Source organism: Mus musculus, chromosome 13 (genome assembly GCF_000001635.26).
Source record: "Mus musculus strain C57BL/6J chromosome 13, GRCm38.p6 C57BL/6J".
NCBI classification, from domain to species: domain Eukaryota; kingdom Metazoa; phylum Chordata; class Mammalia; order Rodentia; family Muridae; genus Mus; species Mus musculus.
Genome location: NC_000079.6, coordinates 16462251 through 16481088, shown reverse-complemented (window position 1 = coordinate 16481088; position 18838 = coordinate 16462251).

Genomic DNA, 18838 nt, shown 5'->3' with positions numbered 1-18838 from the left:
CATGAACATGAGTCAGGATTTCTATTCCTGCACAAACATCATGACCAAGAAGCACTTACTCTTTTGCATTGCTGTTCATCACCAAAGGAAGTCAGGACTGGAACTCAAACAGGTCAGGAAGCAGAAGCTGATGCAGAGGCCATGGAGAGATGTTCTTTGCTGGCTTGCTTCCCCTGGCTTGCTCAGCCTGCTCTCTTATAGAACCCAAGACTACCAGCCCAGGGATGGTACCACCCACAAGGGGCCCTTCCCCCTTGATCTCTAATTGAGAAAATGCCTTGCAGCTGGATCTCATGGAGGCATTTCCTCAACTGAAGCTCCTTTCTCTGTGATAACTCCAGCTGTGTCAACTTGACACAAAATTAGCCAGTACAATTGACCCTTTGTCAACATGACACACAAACACATCACTAGTAAGCCTCAACTCTTAGTTCTTATTCATCCCCAAGATCTAAATAACTTTAAAAGTCCCACACTCTTTACATATTAAAAGTTCAATCCCTTTAAAATATCCAGTATCTTTTAAAATTCAAATTACTTTAAAATTCAGTCTCTTAACTGTGGGCTTCACTAAAAAACTTCCTTCACGAGGGAAAAATATCAGGGCAGAGTCACAATCAAAAGCAAAAATCAATCTCCAACCATCGAATGTCTGGGATCCAACTCACCATCTTCTGGGCTCCTCCAAGGGCTTGGGTCACTTCTCCAGCCATGCCCTTTGTAGCACACATGTCTTCTAGGCTCCAGCCGCCTGTACTCCACGGCTGCTGCTGTTCTTGGTGGTCATTTCATGGTACTGGCATCTCCAAAACACTGCTGTAAGTAGGCTTCACCAACAGGCTCTCATAGGCTCTCTTCATGATGTCAAGCCTCAGCTCCTTTGCATGATCCCTTCTGTCCTGGGCCTTCAATTGTAACTGAGGATGCACCTTCACCAATGGCCTTCCATAGTCTCTCACAGTGCCGAGCCTCAGCTGCTCTGTGTGACCCCTCCATGCCTTCAAAACCTGGGTAACTCTTACATATTACCAAGTCCAGCCACAGCACAAGGTATGACCTTGGCTATCTCTGGAACACAGCCTCTGTGCTCTCAGAAAAGACTTCCCAGAAGATGTTGCCTCTACAATGCTGGTCTCTTATTAATCACCGCTAATTTCTTAGCTCCAGCTAACCAACATCAATAGTCCCAGTAATGCAAAGTTTTTGCTTTAGTAGTTCTGGTATCTTGTTAATCACAGCTGATTTTTCAGCCCCAGCTAACCAGAACCACAGAATCTTCCCAATCAAAATAGCAATGGCCCTGAAAAGAGTCTTTAATTTTCCCTCTGAAATTTCACAAGCCAGACCTCCATCTTCTGCACTGTTCTCAACATTATCTTCCAAGCTCCTACACAACATCTGACAGAGCTCTTAACAACGAATGGATCTTCAAGCCCAAATTCCAAAGTCCTTCCACAGTCCTCCCCAAAACATGGTCAGGTTGTCACAGGAATACCCCACTCTGCTAGTACCAATTTGTCTTAGTCAGGGTTTCTATTCCTGCACAAACATCATGACCAAAAAGCACTTGGGGAGGAAAGGGTTTATTCAGCTTACTTTCTGCATTGCTGTTCATCACCAAAGGAAGTCAGGACTGGAACTCAAACAGGTCAGGAAGCAGGAGCTGATGCAATGGCCATGGAGGGATGTTCTTTACTGGCTTGCTTCCCCCGGCTTGCTCAGCCTGCTCGCTTATAGAACCCAAGACTACCAGCCGAGAGATGGTCCCACCTACAAGGGGTCTTTCCTCCTTGATCACTAATTGAGAAAACGTGTTGCAGCTGGATCTCATGGAAGCATTTCCTCAACTGAAGCTCTTTTCTCTGTGATAATTCCAGCTTGTGTCAACTTGACACAAAATTAGCCAGTACAACATGTAAGAGAGAAAGATCGATTTTTGACTCAAGGTTTCAGTCTATTGTGTTCAGGAGAATGTAGTAGATCATAGCATGACATCTGAAAAACTGAAAATCAAGATAAAGTCCCCCAAACATCTCCACAGTGACTCATTCCCTCTAGATAGACTCTAGTTTCTGAAGTTTTTAGTACCTTCTACCAACTGAAGACCTAGGCAATGTCACAATAACCTTTTGGTAGGAGAGGTGTTGGGGGTGGGGTGTACTTTATATTTAAACTTTAACACCAAGCCTCTTTCTCCCAAAGACTTTTGCCATCTTATAATGCCAAATGCATTTAATCTGTCTCCAAGCACTATCAAAGCCCACAGCTCAAGCACTTAATCTAGCTCTATGTCTAGCATCCAGTGTATCTAAAAAGATAAGAACTCCCAAAGACTTGGTGCTGCCCTGGACATTTGGCTTACCCTTTTATAGTTCACATGGCATCTGTCTTGTGCTGGTGCTAGATCTGCTGGTGCTTACATCTTTTCTAAAGAGACAAGTATATTCCTGGCATCTCTAACTTCCTTGAGTCTCCATTGTATCGTCACTTTCACCTCCACTGCTTCACTCATCAATCTTCAAGGGGCTTATTGACAGATGTGAGACTATTACATGTTGCTCGCTTCTCAGATATCATTTTTTTTAATATGGGTGGAAACCTTCATGGTCCTATGACTCTTACATTCTATATACCTGCAAAACTATCAGTGTGTCATGGATAAGACCAAGGGTCTGCCCTATCTTGAGCATTAGCTGGATCCTCATGATTTTTAGTCATATTGGCCTCTAAGTACCTTGACGGTCAAGGGCAGTTTAAAAATAATACTGAAAAGCTACCTTTCTAGAGAGTCTTGTTATGAGCAGGGTACTCTAGACGCATTTTCCTTTCAAGAGAAAGATTTTCAAAAGCCCACAAGTCTGAATGCATAGGGTCTGGTTAATTACTGAGATGCTCTCAATCATCTTTTCTATTGTCCTAGTAAAAGTTGCTTGGCTTATTCTTCGTGGTGTTAATTGCCTTAGGATGCATGGCTTTTAAGCCTCAAGATTATGCATGCTTTTAGACATAGTTGAATATTTCTCAAATTTATCCCTTCTACATTTTGTTCATGATTCTCACCAGGCTAAAAACAGCCAGCAGTGGCCATGCCATAGACTTAATGCTAGATTTATTTTCATCTCCTATGCCAGATGAATTAATTCATCCATTTCCTCCTACAAGTTCACAAATGGCCTTTATTTCAGAGTCCAATGGAGTCTTTGCTTTTATCTGAGTTTCATAAGCACAATTTCATTATCTTTTTTTTTTAAATCAACATTCTATCATTCTTAACTCACTAGAATCACCTATTAGCCTAAACTCAGGCAACTTTATCAGGTCTCTAAACTGCATGTCCCTCCCTTGCTGTGTTTCTCTTTTAAACAAATTCCAAATGTGTAAAAAAAAAGTATGGTCACAGACTCATAACAACAACTTCATTCTCTGATAGTACTTTTCTGTACTGGCTAATTGTCTCATTGGTATAATGCACTGCTATTTAAGTGAACAAAAACTTTTATCTTAGTTCGTGATTTAGATGTTTCAGTCCATCAGGACAGGGAAGGAAGAGTGAGTGGAAGCAACTCACATCATGACCTGCTTCTCTCAGATCAGCCTTGCCTACACAAATTTCCATTCCCTCCCCCAAATTTGATAGCAGGCTTTAACATGAGTCTATGAGGGGAAAGAATTTTCAATGAGATCAGTTCACCTTTACAAGACAGTGAAGACACACCCATGCATGCATCTAACTACTGTGCAACACAACATATAGCAGAAACTAAGAGAAATTTAATCTTTTGCAGTTTCTGTGGAAAAACTTTTCCTCAATAAAGAACTTATCTAAAATACAATCAAAAGGAAGAGGGCTGGATGTTTATCAAGGTACAAGGACGAGAGGAAGTTAGAGGAAGGATGGGGAATGGATTGACTTTAGATTATTGAAGGGATGGTAGTTTTTAACAGGTTTCTAGAGTACAGAAGGGTGAGAATATTTTGATAACAAAAAGATGCAGGAATTATTTAACTAGCTCTGTTTTCTAGAAAAAAATATGATTCTAGTTGAGTTTAATATAATCAGCATAAGGTCATATTGCTCAAAAGTGAGAAGTTGAAGGAATTTGCAATACTTAGGAGACTTTGTTACTGTGTGAATGTGTAAATAAGTGGTATGGAGGAAACCATGAGAGTTTTGGGTTTAGTAATGACTCTCCCCATCATTGAAGTTCCTCGTGGACCAAAGATCACATGCAATTTGACTATATTAAGGAAACCATTCAGAATAATGAAACATAATTTCCAAGGGTACCTGAGTTGATAGACTGCATTAGGGGAGATATGTGGGTGTGCACTGTGTACTTAGCAGGTGGCCAGGAAAAAAGTAAATAAGCAAAGAAAGGCAACTTCCCCTTATCCTGGCTCTGGAACACTCTACCTATTGCTTCCTACTACAGAATCTACAAGGTTCTCAGACTTTGAGCTTTGTATTCAGTCTTGCACCAAGTGTTGCACCCAATATTCACTGCTGCTGATATGACTGGTTCCACATTGCAACCCTAGATTGTTTTCTCTGCAACTTAAAGAAGTAAAATGCAGGACAAAGTTTAAATTGAGGCAAAGTCAAAGATTATTCAAAGAAAATGATTTATTAGAGTTTAAGAGGAAAATGCTAGTGCAGGCAAACTGTAAATCTTAGCTGCTGCCCAGAGGAGGGGAATGGACATGAAATAGGGGGAGGTGAATCCATGCCATTCAAGTTAAGCTGGTATGCAGGTCAGTCACTTAGCAGGCAAGTAGTCACATAGTCAATACAGGAGCTTTGGAAAAAGAAGAAAGCCCAAAGTACTAGTGAAAGCATACTCAGATTCTGTCTAGCATCAGAAAGACAGAAAGGAAGGAAGGAAGGAAGGAAGGAAGGAAGGAAGAGAGGGAGGGAGGGAGGGAGGGAGGGAGGGAGGGAGGGAGGGAGGGAAGAAGGAAGAAAAGAGAAATAAAGAAAAAAGAAAGAAGAAAAGAAAACAAAAGAAAGGAAAGGAAAGGAGAAAAGAAAAGAAAAGAAAAGAAAAGAAAAGAAAAAAAAAAGAGGAACTCAGAAAAGTAGACGGACCAGGTTGAATGGAATAGTTCATTGGAAATGTGGTTGGGAGCTGGGAACTGTGAAAAGGAAACATGTAGCATCTCATTAAAGGGATAATTATTCCACCCATCTCTTCAGCTTGGCTAAAGGGGAGCCTTCCTTCCTAGGGATGGGCCTGTATTCCAGAGGAGTTTTTCCATTTTCCAGGTGATGATATGAAGCAATTGTATCAGCTCCATTAAGTTTTGGGTAGTTTGGAATGTTAGATCTCTATCCAGGCTAGAAATTTAATCCTCTTAACAGGCACTAATTTTGTCTTAATATTACTGGCAAAACCTAGCTTGCTGCTTGCAAGTGACCTGTTACAGGGTTTGTAATCATAAAGACAAACGCATAGGTGAATAGATGTATGCATTTATCTGTCCATCCATCCATCCATCCAGTTAGGTCTTTTGTTTTGGTTTGTTTGGTTGTTTGGTTGTTTGGTTGGTTTTGGTTTTGTCTAATGAAGTCTCTAATTTTATTTGATGGCTTAAGCTACTAAACAAACAAGTAACACCCCCCCCCCAAAAAAACCAGAAATTAAAACTAAAAACATAATTTAAAATAGATAGTTTGTTTATATATCTGTAGATGATATTCCCCAAAGTTCAAAGTCCTTCACTTTTGTCTCAACTCGTCTAATTTAAAAGTGTTTCTATCATGTGCACTTATTTTGTCCAACCTGGCAGCTATGATTTTCTTCTGGGTTAATAGCAGAGGAAATTATCCTAATTTCTCTACACAAACTATGAAAACTCAGTTGCACCATAGTACAGAATTCCTGCAGAACAAGTCTGTTTGACATGACTTGAAAATACAAACAGTTCAGCCTGAGGGCTTGACAGGGGAATTACAGGTTCAGACTCATTAGTTAATTACAGTATGACAGATCAACTGTTACTTTAAAAAAGGAGAAGAAGGAGAAGAAGGAGAAGGAGAAGGAGAAGAAGAAGAAGAAGAAGAAGAAGAAGAAGAAGAAGAAGAAGAAGAAGAAGAAGAAGAAGAAGAAGAAGAAAGCATTTCCTGTTAAATGAGATTCTTAAAGAACATTAGCATCCGATTTTCTGAATGACAGTGTAAAGTGCTGACATTTCCAGCTGCTTCTGCAACAGGTAACAGTATGCTGTGCTGTGAGAGCAGCTCAGGGTACACAGGCAGGAAGTCATGCTTGGAACTCAGAAGTTCAGTTTTGGCTGCAGATGTTAAGTGGCCAGCTTCAGAGCTCTATGCATGAGATGTCCCACTGTAGATTTCAGTTTGCTTTCTGTCTACTTTTAATTTTTTAGACTGGAAACTTCTAGTTTTTCTGCCCTGTCTCATTATTTTTATAAAGCCAAATAAATGTACATTGGTAAATTTGAATTCGAGACCAAAAAAAAGGATTACACACATGCATTAGTAAAGACTGTAATGATGTGAATATATATGTCCATACACATTTCATCAAAAAGTAGCTATGGGAAATACACAAGCACTTGGGAATGAAGCACCCTGGAGAAACTGGGTATTTCTCATCTATTTTCTACTCTGAATTGTGTGTTTTGACTGTGTGACATGACCCTCCCCACTGATGGGAGAGTCTCCAAACTTTCCTCTCTTGACTTCCTTCAATGTTAGCCAATTTCTACAGTTGGAGGTTTCCAAACTTGGAATCTTTAGTTCCTTCCTCATTCTGTATTTACTTGGCTTTAGCTGGTCTCCTGCTGGTGGCTCAATTCAGTTTTCCTTAAACACAACTCGTTTTCCAAAGAAGGTCTTCCCTGCCATGAAAGTAATAGTATATTGCTGGTAGAGTCATGTTTTCTCAAAACCCTGCTATGTTATTTTATATAGAAGTGAGTTCTATAAGGTGTCTGCCATATACAATGTCCATTAAGTTCATTATAATCTTTGCTATATTAGTTAAAAATATTTATTACAAGTGATCTGGACAGCATGGGTCTATATGAAAATCAGGCATTTAAGAACTAACTGTACTACAGACTAAGACCAAAGCCAACCTAGATAACTTACTGAGGTACTCTCTCAAAAAGAGAATGTGAGAAAGGGGATGAGGGTTTAATTCAGAGATATAGTGCTTTCCTAGAAAGCACAAGGTCCTGGGTCCCATCAGCTTCCTCTACCAAAAGTCTTCAATAGGGCTTTCTTAAGCAACATCACCAGCACTATGCTGGTTTGTCTTATGGCTCCCCTTGGTAGATAATAATGCTATCTTAGATGCAACACTAATCCAGGCATTCCTGGGAAGTTTTTGACAGCATGGTCAACATGGTCCAATGCTAGCTTTCAGCGACTGACTTTGAAGATGTAGGTGAGCATCATCTACAGTTCTATCTATACTCCATTCTGCTAAGAGTATTTAGCAATAAGCCCTTAAGGGTTAAACCTAAGGTTTCAAGGAAGAAGAGATTTGACACAAACTGTAATTTTCAGGTCCTGTCTGGAGGTGTTGAACCTGATACATTGCTCTGCAGCTTTTAGTCATGCTATTCCCCACAACTATAAATCATAGTAGTGGCATTTATGTGTGCACTTATATGCACACAAGATATACGTGTTTCTGTGGTTAGATACACATGGGTGTCATCCAAGCCTTTCTCTGAAGAACTCTTAGTACACTTGATTGTTGATTGACTTATACTCTTCTTTAGCCCCACTACCACCTGCTTCCATTGAGTTGCTTTGTATCATTCCTTATACACACATGGTTCTTTCTACATACTATTATTTCAGTGTCTATTCATGAGTTACAATCTCCTTCTCATCATTTTCTTTTAGATACTTGACTGGGGTTCCAAATTTCTGATTCCCCAACCACATCTCCCTCTCTTTTCTCTCCCTTTCTCCCTTCTTCTTCTTCTTCTTTTTTTTTTTTTTTTTTCATTCTGGGGCTCAAAGCTAGAGTTTGTCCAAGGTAAGTAAACACTTTCTCCATTCACTAGCCCCACTTTTTTGTCTGAAAGACATAAACCCAGAGTTTCTGTGGATCAGAAAGAAGAGAGTCCGTTATGTGTTTTAGGACAGATGGGATTTCTATGTTTCAGGAGCTAGACAGGCTCCATACTTTCGTTTTGAGCCTCACGAATGTTTTGACAATAGATTTTCTATGATCCTCGGGGACTCTAAGTTAGGGCCTCCTGGAAAACTGCCATGTTAAGCAGGAATATCGCTTCACAGAATTCTGTAATCCATTCCACATATCCAATGAGGCTCAAAAGCAGTGTTCTTACAAAATGTACTAATTGATTCAAGATATGCACCTAAGTTTATACATTTCTCACTACTGTTTGGCCCACCAGTTAGGCTGATAAATGGCTCCAAAGAGATAAACCTGTTGTCATTCTAAAACCAAATATGATGGCCTTGCATAGTAAATGGGATAATTCTCTATGAACAAGTCAAAGTTTTAGGAATAGGAAGATTATCTAGGATTATGTAGATCAAATGGTAATCTCAAGGGTGTTTAGCAAAGGAAAAGAGAAGTCAGTGTGTTGATGGCAGTAAGAAAACACTGAAGATGCTGTACTGCAGACTTGGAAGTAGCTATTAATCAAGTAACACAAAACAGTTCTAGCTACTGGAAAAACAAAGTACAAATCATGACTTGAAGAGTGGAGTCATCTTGATCGTTGTTTGAAGACAATTCAGAAAATCTATGAGGCAATAAACCAGAGTTGTTTTAAGCCACTAAAATTTGTATTAATCTGTTATAACATCCTTGAGAAATTAAGGCAACCAACTGTAACATACCAATTTCTTCAAAGACTGTAATTTCGATTTCCAACCTAGTACTAACGGAGTAGCTCTATTTTGAGTGTTGTCTCCTCCCATCTCAGAGATCAGCTCATAAAAATCACCTGACAGCATTCTTTTCATGGGAGACACATGGCAAAGTTAGTTTCTTCCAATAGGGGAAAATTATTTAACTCCTCAGTTTCTTGATCCATCTAAATGAGTATAACAGGTAAGAATCTTGGACCATAAACTGAGCTATTCCAAAAATGTGTTTTTCTGCAAATAAATTTGATTTGGATTTCAAGCCCCTCTTCTACCAGTGACAGAAACCAACCAATATAATTGAAGGGTGGCCTGCCTGTGTTTCCCAGCTCAGTTGGGATTAGGGAAACTAATAAAGAGTTTGGAAGGTGGCATGGTTGTCTTTCCACTGTGACAGTCAATGGGAATCATTCCTTTGTTAGTTCTTGATGCTGTTCTGTCCAGTAGTTGCAACTGCAAAATCTTTCCAGTTCAGGGACACTGTACATATTTTCTATGATTGCCAATATGGAAGAAATGTTGACTTTTGTATTAAAATCGGAGGGGCAGCAGAACCTTTGGATCCTACTGACTTCCACAAGAGCATTGTTCTTCCTGTACGTGGTTCAGGGAACCCAGGCTTTTTATTTACTCAGAGTAGAATAAACTTTTTCTAGTATCGAAGCCTGAGACTTGGCTTATAAATTCTATATTCTTATAGACCTGCAATAGAAGTTTCTATCTAGTTGGGAGTCTAAGGGTGAAAACTCATGCCTCTGACTATTGCCTCTCATCTGTAGATAATAAAGAAACAAAACTCAAAAGAGAACACTTGCGTTTTGTTTTCAGAGCTTTGTTACCAATGCCTTGTGAGGCAACAAATGACTAACAACTTCACTAATGTTCAAATAAAGGCAGGAGGAAAAAAAAAAAAGCTTAAACCTTAAAGCTTAAAGGCTGAATTTCTGGAAGTCCAGTGCTTTTCTCTTTAGATTTGTACTGCTTCCCTCTGCTGAGGGTCCAGGTGCTGCTTTCCCTCTGCTTCCTGCTCAGGTTTAGGGAGAGAAGGTCACTGCCAGATCAGGAGGTTTCCATATTGATTCCAAGAGCACACTCTGCAAGTGGTGGGAAGATAGTCATGTCCACCTACCGGAAGCTGTAGTTCCTCCATGTATCCTTCTTCCTTGAGTTTATCCCCAAGGGGTGGTCACGATCTCTGTAGGTAGTATAACTAGCCTTCTGATGGGCCTCTTCTTAAACACTTCCTTCAGATTTCTATTTCCTAACAGGAGACAGACTGATAGGAGCAACATTCTATATAAAAGGCTATATGAGGCAATAAAAACTAGCTAGAAACATACTACTTTAATAAGCTTGGTTTAACACATAACTACAAGAAGAATAAAGTACCTTGTAACATGAAAATCATCTCACCACTTTCAAAGAGTTGATAGCATATTATCTCAGGTCAGGAAACAAAATTTCTACTTAAGTAGATAGTGTCACTGTGACGTCACACATAGAGGGCGACCTTTTCTTTTTGTCTTAGCACTTGAGAATGAGAAGGAAATTTCCATTTACTGTCAGATTTCAGAAGTATATCTATACATCAGTGGAAACTCAAAATTTAGTGACTATAGCATTCTTTGTTTCTCAGCCATTCTGCTGACTTAATTTGGTGAGGGATGGACATTCTGAAATAAACACCATACCAAAACAAAAAACAAAAAACAAAAAACCCAAAACCTTTTGTCTTTTCAATTCTCAGCAAAGTTGAATAGAAAATAAAAATTTACCCTGTCCTGACATTAATATCTTTTTTAAATATATAATTTCAAAATAAGGAATACAAATTGTACACGCACACCACAGGAACATATACACACATGCAGACACATACACAGACACACACAGACATGTACACAGAGACACATCTCACACACACATTCACACACACACACACACACACAAACTCCACACAGGACCATATATCCATAAACACACACACACACACACAAACACACATAGACACACCACACCACACACACTATTCTTAGCCAGTCACAGATGCTACTTGACTAGGATATGACAAAAGAAAAACCCTTATCCTCAGAAACTGGACATTTCTAACTGGGCTAAAACCTCTACTTTGCTTACTCATTGTCTCTCTTCACTAAATCCTGGATAATAGTGTTCCTGGTGCTATCTGTATAGTGTTGCTTTTCATAGAATGACATCTATCTGGAATAATAGATTATGTAACATTTTAAGATTGGCCTCTTTCACTTATCAGTATGCACAGTTTCTTCTGTGTCTTTTTTCCCATAATTTACTTTTTATTCACATGCTATCCCAGTTGCAGCCTCTCCTTAGCTCCTCTCTTCCCAATGCTGTCCTAAACCCTTCCCTCCATTAATCCCTCCCACTGTATCTTCTTATGGCTTCATAGCTCACTTATTTTTAGTGTTGAATAATGTCTTATCACCACAAATCTTTTTTTCTTTCTTTTCTCCCTTTTTTTTTCTTTTTTTAAAAACCTAGTCATCTAATGAAGGGCAAACAGGTTGTTTCTAAGTTTTGGCACTCATGGATAAAACTACTATACACATTTGTGTGCAGGTTTTTGTGTGAACATAAGTTTTCTAACTCATTTGGATAGAGACCAAAGAGTATGACTGCTGGATCATATGGTAAGAGTAATTTCGTTTCATAAAAACTGCCAAAGTGTCTCCCAAAGTTGCTGTATCCCTAATCCCACAAGTGATGGATGAATTTCTGAGCCTTTGTGTCCTTGCCAGCATTTAAATTTGGTGTTATAATCTAGTAACCAAGTAGGTATTTAAGGTAATTGAATTGGCTTAATATGTTTTTATACCATATTATTCTAAGCATTATTTTTGTCAATTTGCAATATATAATCTTTATCTACAAAATATATATTCACATATTTACCTATTTTAATTGCATTATTTACTGCTATTGTTTACTTAAATGTTTCTGTGTATGTTTTAGATGACAGTCCCTTATCTGATGTATCCTTTGAGTACATTTTTCTGAGTATATTCTCTCTCTCTCTCTCTCTCTCTCTCTCTCTCTCTCTCTCACACACACACACACACACACACACAGTCTTGTTATGTAGATCAATCTAGGTTCAAATTCTCAATCTGGGATCTCAAGTATGTTCCTGCACAATTTGCTCACTGACCTCTGGGCAGTCCAGGAAATTATAATTTGGATGAAGTCATTAGTGAACTGAACTTTATGCTCAATCTATAAAGTCACTGCTAAATACAAGGTCTTCTAGATTTTCTTGTTTATTTCCCTAGAAATTTATGTTTTACAGTTGATATTTAAGTCTGTGATCCATTCTAACCTCTGTGAACAGTATATACCTTCATGTGGACTAATTTTTGTGTCTCGATGTCCAGTTGTTCTAACATCTTATATAGAAAGTTATATTGCAATCAATCAAACATGACTGACTACATTTACATATGGAAATACCTCTGGAGTCTTCTGTTCAAATTAATATCTGTACAATTTCACTCAAAACACACTGTGTCCATTACTGTATCTCTGAGTCTTGACATCAGGCACTGTTTTAAGTTTCATTTCTGTTGCTGTAATAAAATATCCTGACCTGAAGCAGCTTAGGGGGAGAGAAGAATTGGTTGGTTTAAATTGCAGACTGCAGTGTGTCATTTTACAGACGTGAATGCGGAACGTTGACCAGCCAGTCACATCCACCGGCAAGCTGAGAGAAATGAATGTATCCATGCTGACTGTTGGTCTGAGTGTGTAGGTGTTCTCAAACCTGGGAAACATGCTTCACACAATGGTTTGGGTCATCCATATCAGATAGTAACCAAACAAACAGTTCCCCACAGACATGCCCACACTCTGACTTGATGTAGGCCATTTCTTACCTGAGAAACTCTTCCCAGATTGTGTCAAGTTGACAGTTACAACTCATCAGCTCAGGTGGCATCTGATCTCTGACTTTTTCTCCATGGTGGAGTTAACCCTTTAAGTTCTTCATATACGTTTTAAAATCAGTTTGTTCTTATTCATAATTCAGACTGAAAGTCTTTAATTACAACTATACTAAATTTAAAGCAGAATCTGAGAAGACTTTTCATCTTGGCAACATTGATTCTACTTATACATGGACAATCACTTATTTCTTTGAAATTTCATCAGAATTGTGTAGTGTTCTCATCTAGATCTGGTAACTCTTTTGTTAGCTCTAGTGTGTGTGTGTGTGTGTGTGTGTGAGAGAGAGAGAGAGAGAGAGAGAGAGAGAGAGAGAGAGACCCAGATATTCACTTTTAAATATGGCAATAAAAATGCTATAGTTCCTTTAAATTTGTCAATTGCTAAGATTTCCAAAGCCAATTAACTTTTTATATGAATTTCATATATTAAAGAGTTGCTATGACCACTTCTTCCATTTTTTCCTCAGTTTTGCAGATTTTCTAAATAGATATCCTTTCATATGTGTATGTATTTAGAACCTATATATTGCATACATACAGCTCCTCTGTATGTGTGTGTTTGTGTGTGTGTGTGTGTGTGTGTGTGTAACATCTTCCCAGCTGTATAACTGGTCACCATTTCTATGTTAAAGTATTGTAAGTAGTATCAATAATAAAAAGGTTATTTATTTTAATTTGACGTATGTATCCATCAATGTTTTTTCTCCCTATATACATCAAAGTTTCAGTCCTAAACCACTTTGTCTTTTTTTTTTTAATTAGATATTTTCTTTATATACATTTCAAATTTCAAATGCTATCCCGAAAGTTCCCTAGACCCTCCCCCATCCCGCTCCCCTACCCACCCACTCCCACTTGGCATTCCCTGTACTAAGGCATATAAAGTTTGCAATACCAAGGGGCCTCTCTTCCCAGCTGGCTAGGCCATCTTCTGTTACATATGCAGCTAGAGACAGAAGCTCTGGGGGTACTGGTTAGTTTATATTGTTGTTACACCTATAGGGTTGCAGACCCCTTCATCTCCTTGGGTGCTTTCTCTAGTTTCTCCACTGGGGGCCCTGTGTTCCATCTTATAGATGACTGTGAGCATCCACTTCTGCATTTGTCAGGCACTGGTATAGACTCATATGAGACAGCTATACCAGAGTCCCTTCATCAAAATCTTGCTGGCATATGCAATAGTGTCTGGGTTTGGTGGCTGATTATGGGATGAATCCCTGGGTGGGGTAGTCTCTGGATGGTCCATCCTTTTGTCTTTGCTCCAAACTCTGTCTCTATAACTCCTTTTATGGGTATTTTGTTCCCTATTCTAAGGAGGAAGGAAGTATCCACCCATTGGTCTTCCCTCTTCTTGATTTTCTTGTTAAACCACTTTTTCTTTTTTATTTCTTTTACTATTTCTGTAAGTCAGACCTACTGGTAGCATTTCATCCTTTTAGTTTGCAAAGATGACTCATATCTTTTCACAGGACATGGAAAACCAGGGTCTTTCTGCTATTTGTATCTCATCAATCAGTGTTCTAATTACTTACTTCTTTTTTATTTGGTTTCTAAGGAAAAGTAAGATTAATTCTTATTTTTGTCCATAGGGAAGAATCTCTCCAATCCTATGAAGCCTATTTTAAGATTTTTTTCCTTTGATTTTGTTTAGTTTAGGAATGATATGCCTGGCTGCAGGGTTTTTCATCCCCCACTCTCTCTTTCTTTTTTCTTTCTGTCTTTGAGCATCTTCATTATTTCTTCAAATAAACCGTTTATAATACAATTGCTTTCTCTTGTAATTCTCTTTGTCGCATATCCGTCCACATAGTGATACCTTTCATAGTTGTGCCATAGCTCTGTAATTTTATTTTGAGACAGATATACATGTACTACATGTGCTTGGACTTACTCGGCAGTTGAGGCATACCCTGCACTGTATATTCTCCTGCTTCTAAGTCCCAGCTGCTAAGATTATAGGTATGTGTGTCAAACTCACAAAAGTTAGGGACCTCCTACCTACAGGGCCAGAAATAGAAAGTTTGTAGACAGTTATTTTTAAAGTGTGATTTAAAAATTATTTAAAGATAATAAAATAATTAATATTATGCCATTTAGTGAAAGGAATACATAGGTTACGATCTAAATAATTGATTTTTTTTTCTTCCCTGACTGTTCTTCTAGTCAAGCCTGGGCAGGCATTTCATGGCTCATCTTCAGTAGACACAGAGTAGAGCCAAGGGGGTTGTTTCATGAATCAAGGTTCCTGTATAGATTTGACTCAGACTGTGAGTACAGACTTTCTCTAGCTAAAGAATACTTCCTACTTGCTGTCCTTGGGAAAATCCCAAGGATTTTTGGATTAATCACTAGCAAGACCATGTAGAATTCCATCCTTAAGACTTTTTGACTACTACCAACTTTTTAGGCAGATTTGCACTTCATTCTCACAAGATGAGCAAAATGAGTAACGGAGCTTCTTACTTATTGATTAATTCCTATGTACCGCAGGGCAAAGCCTGCGTATGTAGTAACTAGTTCTTTCTTACCACAAGCACTATTCCTATCTCTCTGAGATTTTTAAGTCTGTGTTCCAGGAATCTTGCTAATAACCACATTAGAGTTTGCATTACTATTAGTTTGAAATGTATCTGAGAACATCTATAGAGAACTCCAAGGTTACACTAAAACCTATGTTCCCCTCAGCTAACCAGAAGAGAGAACTGAAACTCAAGAGTCAAAGCCTGTCTGAGGACACAGAGTTGTCAAGGATCAGATCTGATCTCAGCATTGTCTGACTGGAAAGACCTGTGCTTATACTCAGCACACACGGTTTTAGACTGCAAAAGGTGTTCTGAGAAAACTCTTATGACAGATTGAGGTAATCCAGTGAAGAACCCTTTTCAGATATTGCCTAAGTCCCCATCCTTGATCTTTCATCTGGAAAGTTACCCCCATTAAAGGCATCTCTGCATATACATGACTAACATCAGTCATTTCAGAGATGAACCAGAGGAAGGAAAAAAAGCTATGAAAAGAAGGGCTATAGTCCCTGGAAATGCACACAATAGTGATTTTTTTTTTCCCAAGGAGAGACTAATTACCTTTCGAAATTCCAAAAATGTCAAACTGATTATGGAGTATGCTCTTTTTTCTTATAACATCACATGCACAAGAGTTATTTTGGGATAATGAGCAATTTTAATCTTGCTTAATAAAAGCTATTCACAGGGCACTTTAGGAGGTATCTGCATATAAGTAGTCTTTCTAAACTTCTTTCTCCTTTCAGTGGCATTTATTCAAGAGTATGCAAATTTTTCTAAAACTGGCAGCTAAATTTAGAAATCAGAAGGGCAAAGCTATAAACCTGAGTAAATTTTCTGTTTTTTGAAAAAGATACCTAGAAAAAATAAAAGAAAGGAAAGAAAATTGAATAGAATATGAATTTCATAAGGCTTACAAACTATAAAATTATTGATAAAAATTTAATTCACATGTTCAAATTTCACTTATGTTTGAGGGTCCTAATTGTATAGGTATGAGAAAATAAATGGAGGGTATTTGTTACCTCAGTTTTAGCATTACTAACATTAGGCCATGTTATATTTGCAAAAAATTTTATTTGATAATTGGAGCTTTGTTGGAAAATTCTAGAAGAGACTGCAAAAACAGTAGTAAGCCAGGATTGTAGGCTCCGTCTTTGCTTCTCAATGTGATCCAGTGCCACCAGCAGAGGCATCACCTGGTAGCTGGTTGAAGATGCAAATTCTTAGGCTCTACCTGAAATACACAGAATCAGACTCTGCATCTTACCAGGATACTACCATACTGCCTTCTCCAATGTTCATGTCCAGGGACTCTAAGCACAAACTGAAAAACAAGAACAGTTCTATTTTGAAGTAGCCTGTAATGTTCAAATCCTCACCTGGCTCCTGGTTAGGTACTCATCTATGTAACTCCTCAACACATAGATATGATTACAGGAGCCATTTTTATTTTGTAAGGTTCTTCAAGGCTCTTTCCCATTTTCACTTCGATTTGATTCAGTGTATCTGGTTTTATGTTGAGGTCCTTGATCCACTTGGACTTGAGCTTTGTGCAAGGTGACAAATATGGCTCTATTTCCATTTTTCTACATACAGACAGTTAGACCAGCACCATTTATTGAAGATGTGTTTGTTTGTACTATATGTTTCATCCTTGCTTCTTTGTTTCTTTTCTTCTCCCCCCTCTCTCTCTTTCTTTCTTTTGCATGTATGTATGTATGTGTATGTGTGTGTGTGCACATGCATGCTTGCATGTATGTCAGCATGTTTGTGGGAGCTTGTCTGGGCACTGGGGATTTAAACTTGGTCCTTATGCTTGTTTGCATGGAGAGTATCTCTTCCATTGAGCCATCTCCTAAGCTTAACTACCCACTTCTTTACTTATTCCCTATCTCCATAGCTTTGAAAAGTGTTGCAGATATGTCAATTTAATAACCGGTTTACAGGGTAAAATCTACATTTTGGAGTGGTGCAGGGTGGGGTGGGATGTGGAATAGTGCAATGGGTAATCTATTTACTATATGAAAACTTGTCTTCTAACTAGACTGTTTCTCTTTAGTTGTAACATAGCTAAATGTTATCCTTGCTGAGTAGAAAACTTAATTTTTATTAATGCTCCATTTTATATCCTACTGTCTTACTTGACAGGCAGGGTTGGGTTACTGAAAAGCATGTAATTCACGTTAAGCTAACACTATTCTCCTTTCCTGGTGGTTTCCTCTTTGATTGTCCTAAGGTAACATCTGTTGGTTCATCAGAAGAAACGAATTGCCTATGCAAAACTGAACATGCTGAAGGTTGCTGTGAGAAAACAGAATGCACCACACGTTAAAACCATTAATAAAAAGTATGTACTTACCCTACAAATGCCATAAAATGGCTAAGTGTCAACTAGATGTTAACTGTTAAAGAAAAGTTTTGTGTTTCTAAATCTTCCCAGTAATTGGCAGAAAGGAGTAGAAGCCTTTTCAGGAGTATTTTTGCTCAAGCCCAGTTCAAATTGGTCACCTCATTTGGTTCTATTACTGTTTCCATAATCCTACAGACAAAATGCATGTAGTTCTTTTTACCAGATATCTGAGGGGTGCTGTCTAGCTGGAAGTATTAAGAGTTCGTATGAGGCAGATGAAGCATCCTGTAGCTCACAGAAGGCTACTGCTCCTAACTAAGCATCTACTTACTGTCTACTGTGTATTCATGTCTTAAACCTTCCTTCCTCACTACACTCTTCTAGTTTATTGTGATTTAGCAAGGGAAGTTATTGAAGTAGTTGGCAAAACTTGGACATTTTAGAGGAGAAAACCTAAAATTGAAAATAGATTGTGTCTGCTTAGTTTCAAAGTTGACTTGTCTACCATAGCATTATAAAATTATACCAACCATAATGTCAAATGCCTTGACACTTATCTTGGCAACTTGAGAATCATCCATGTTGTTGTATTCTGAGGGAATCCTTAGGGTTTTTGGTCTCAGTCAGTGTTCACAGATTGTATTAATGGCACAGAACACACCATCCATTTAGCCAAAGTACCTCTAGATGTACTTTCAGGTTTTCCTGAGCCATTTTTCCTTTCCAGAGGACTCAGCTATGGACAGGAAGCTTCCTACACATTGGAACTTCTGTTTACTCTCAGCTGTGGCTACTGAAAGCACCCAGAGCTGTGCTTGAGTTGCTAAAATCCATTTTGAGAACATGGCTACTAACCTCTACAGCCAAGAGGATGCTGGAGTGATGACTTATTGATGAATCTGTCAATGCTTAGTAGCTTGAAAACACCCATTTAGCAACTGTTAAGCACAAAGACTTGGTGGGTTGAGGAATGCTTCATGTACATCTGTGCACACTCAGCTTTACACCAGGAAACTTAGACATCATCGGGGAAACTCTCAGGAAGTACTCTGCTCAGCTAGGGAAATACCTGTTTTCAAGAGTTCAGAAAACATGTGAATCTTAAGGAATG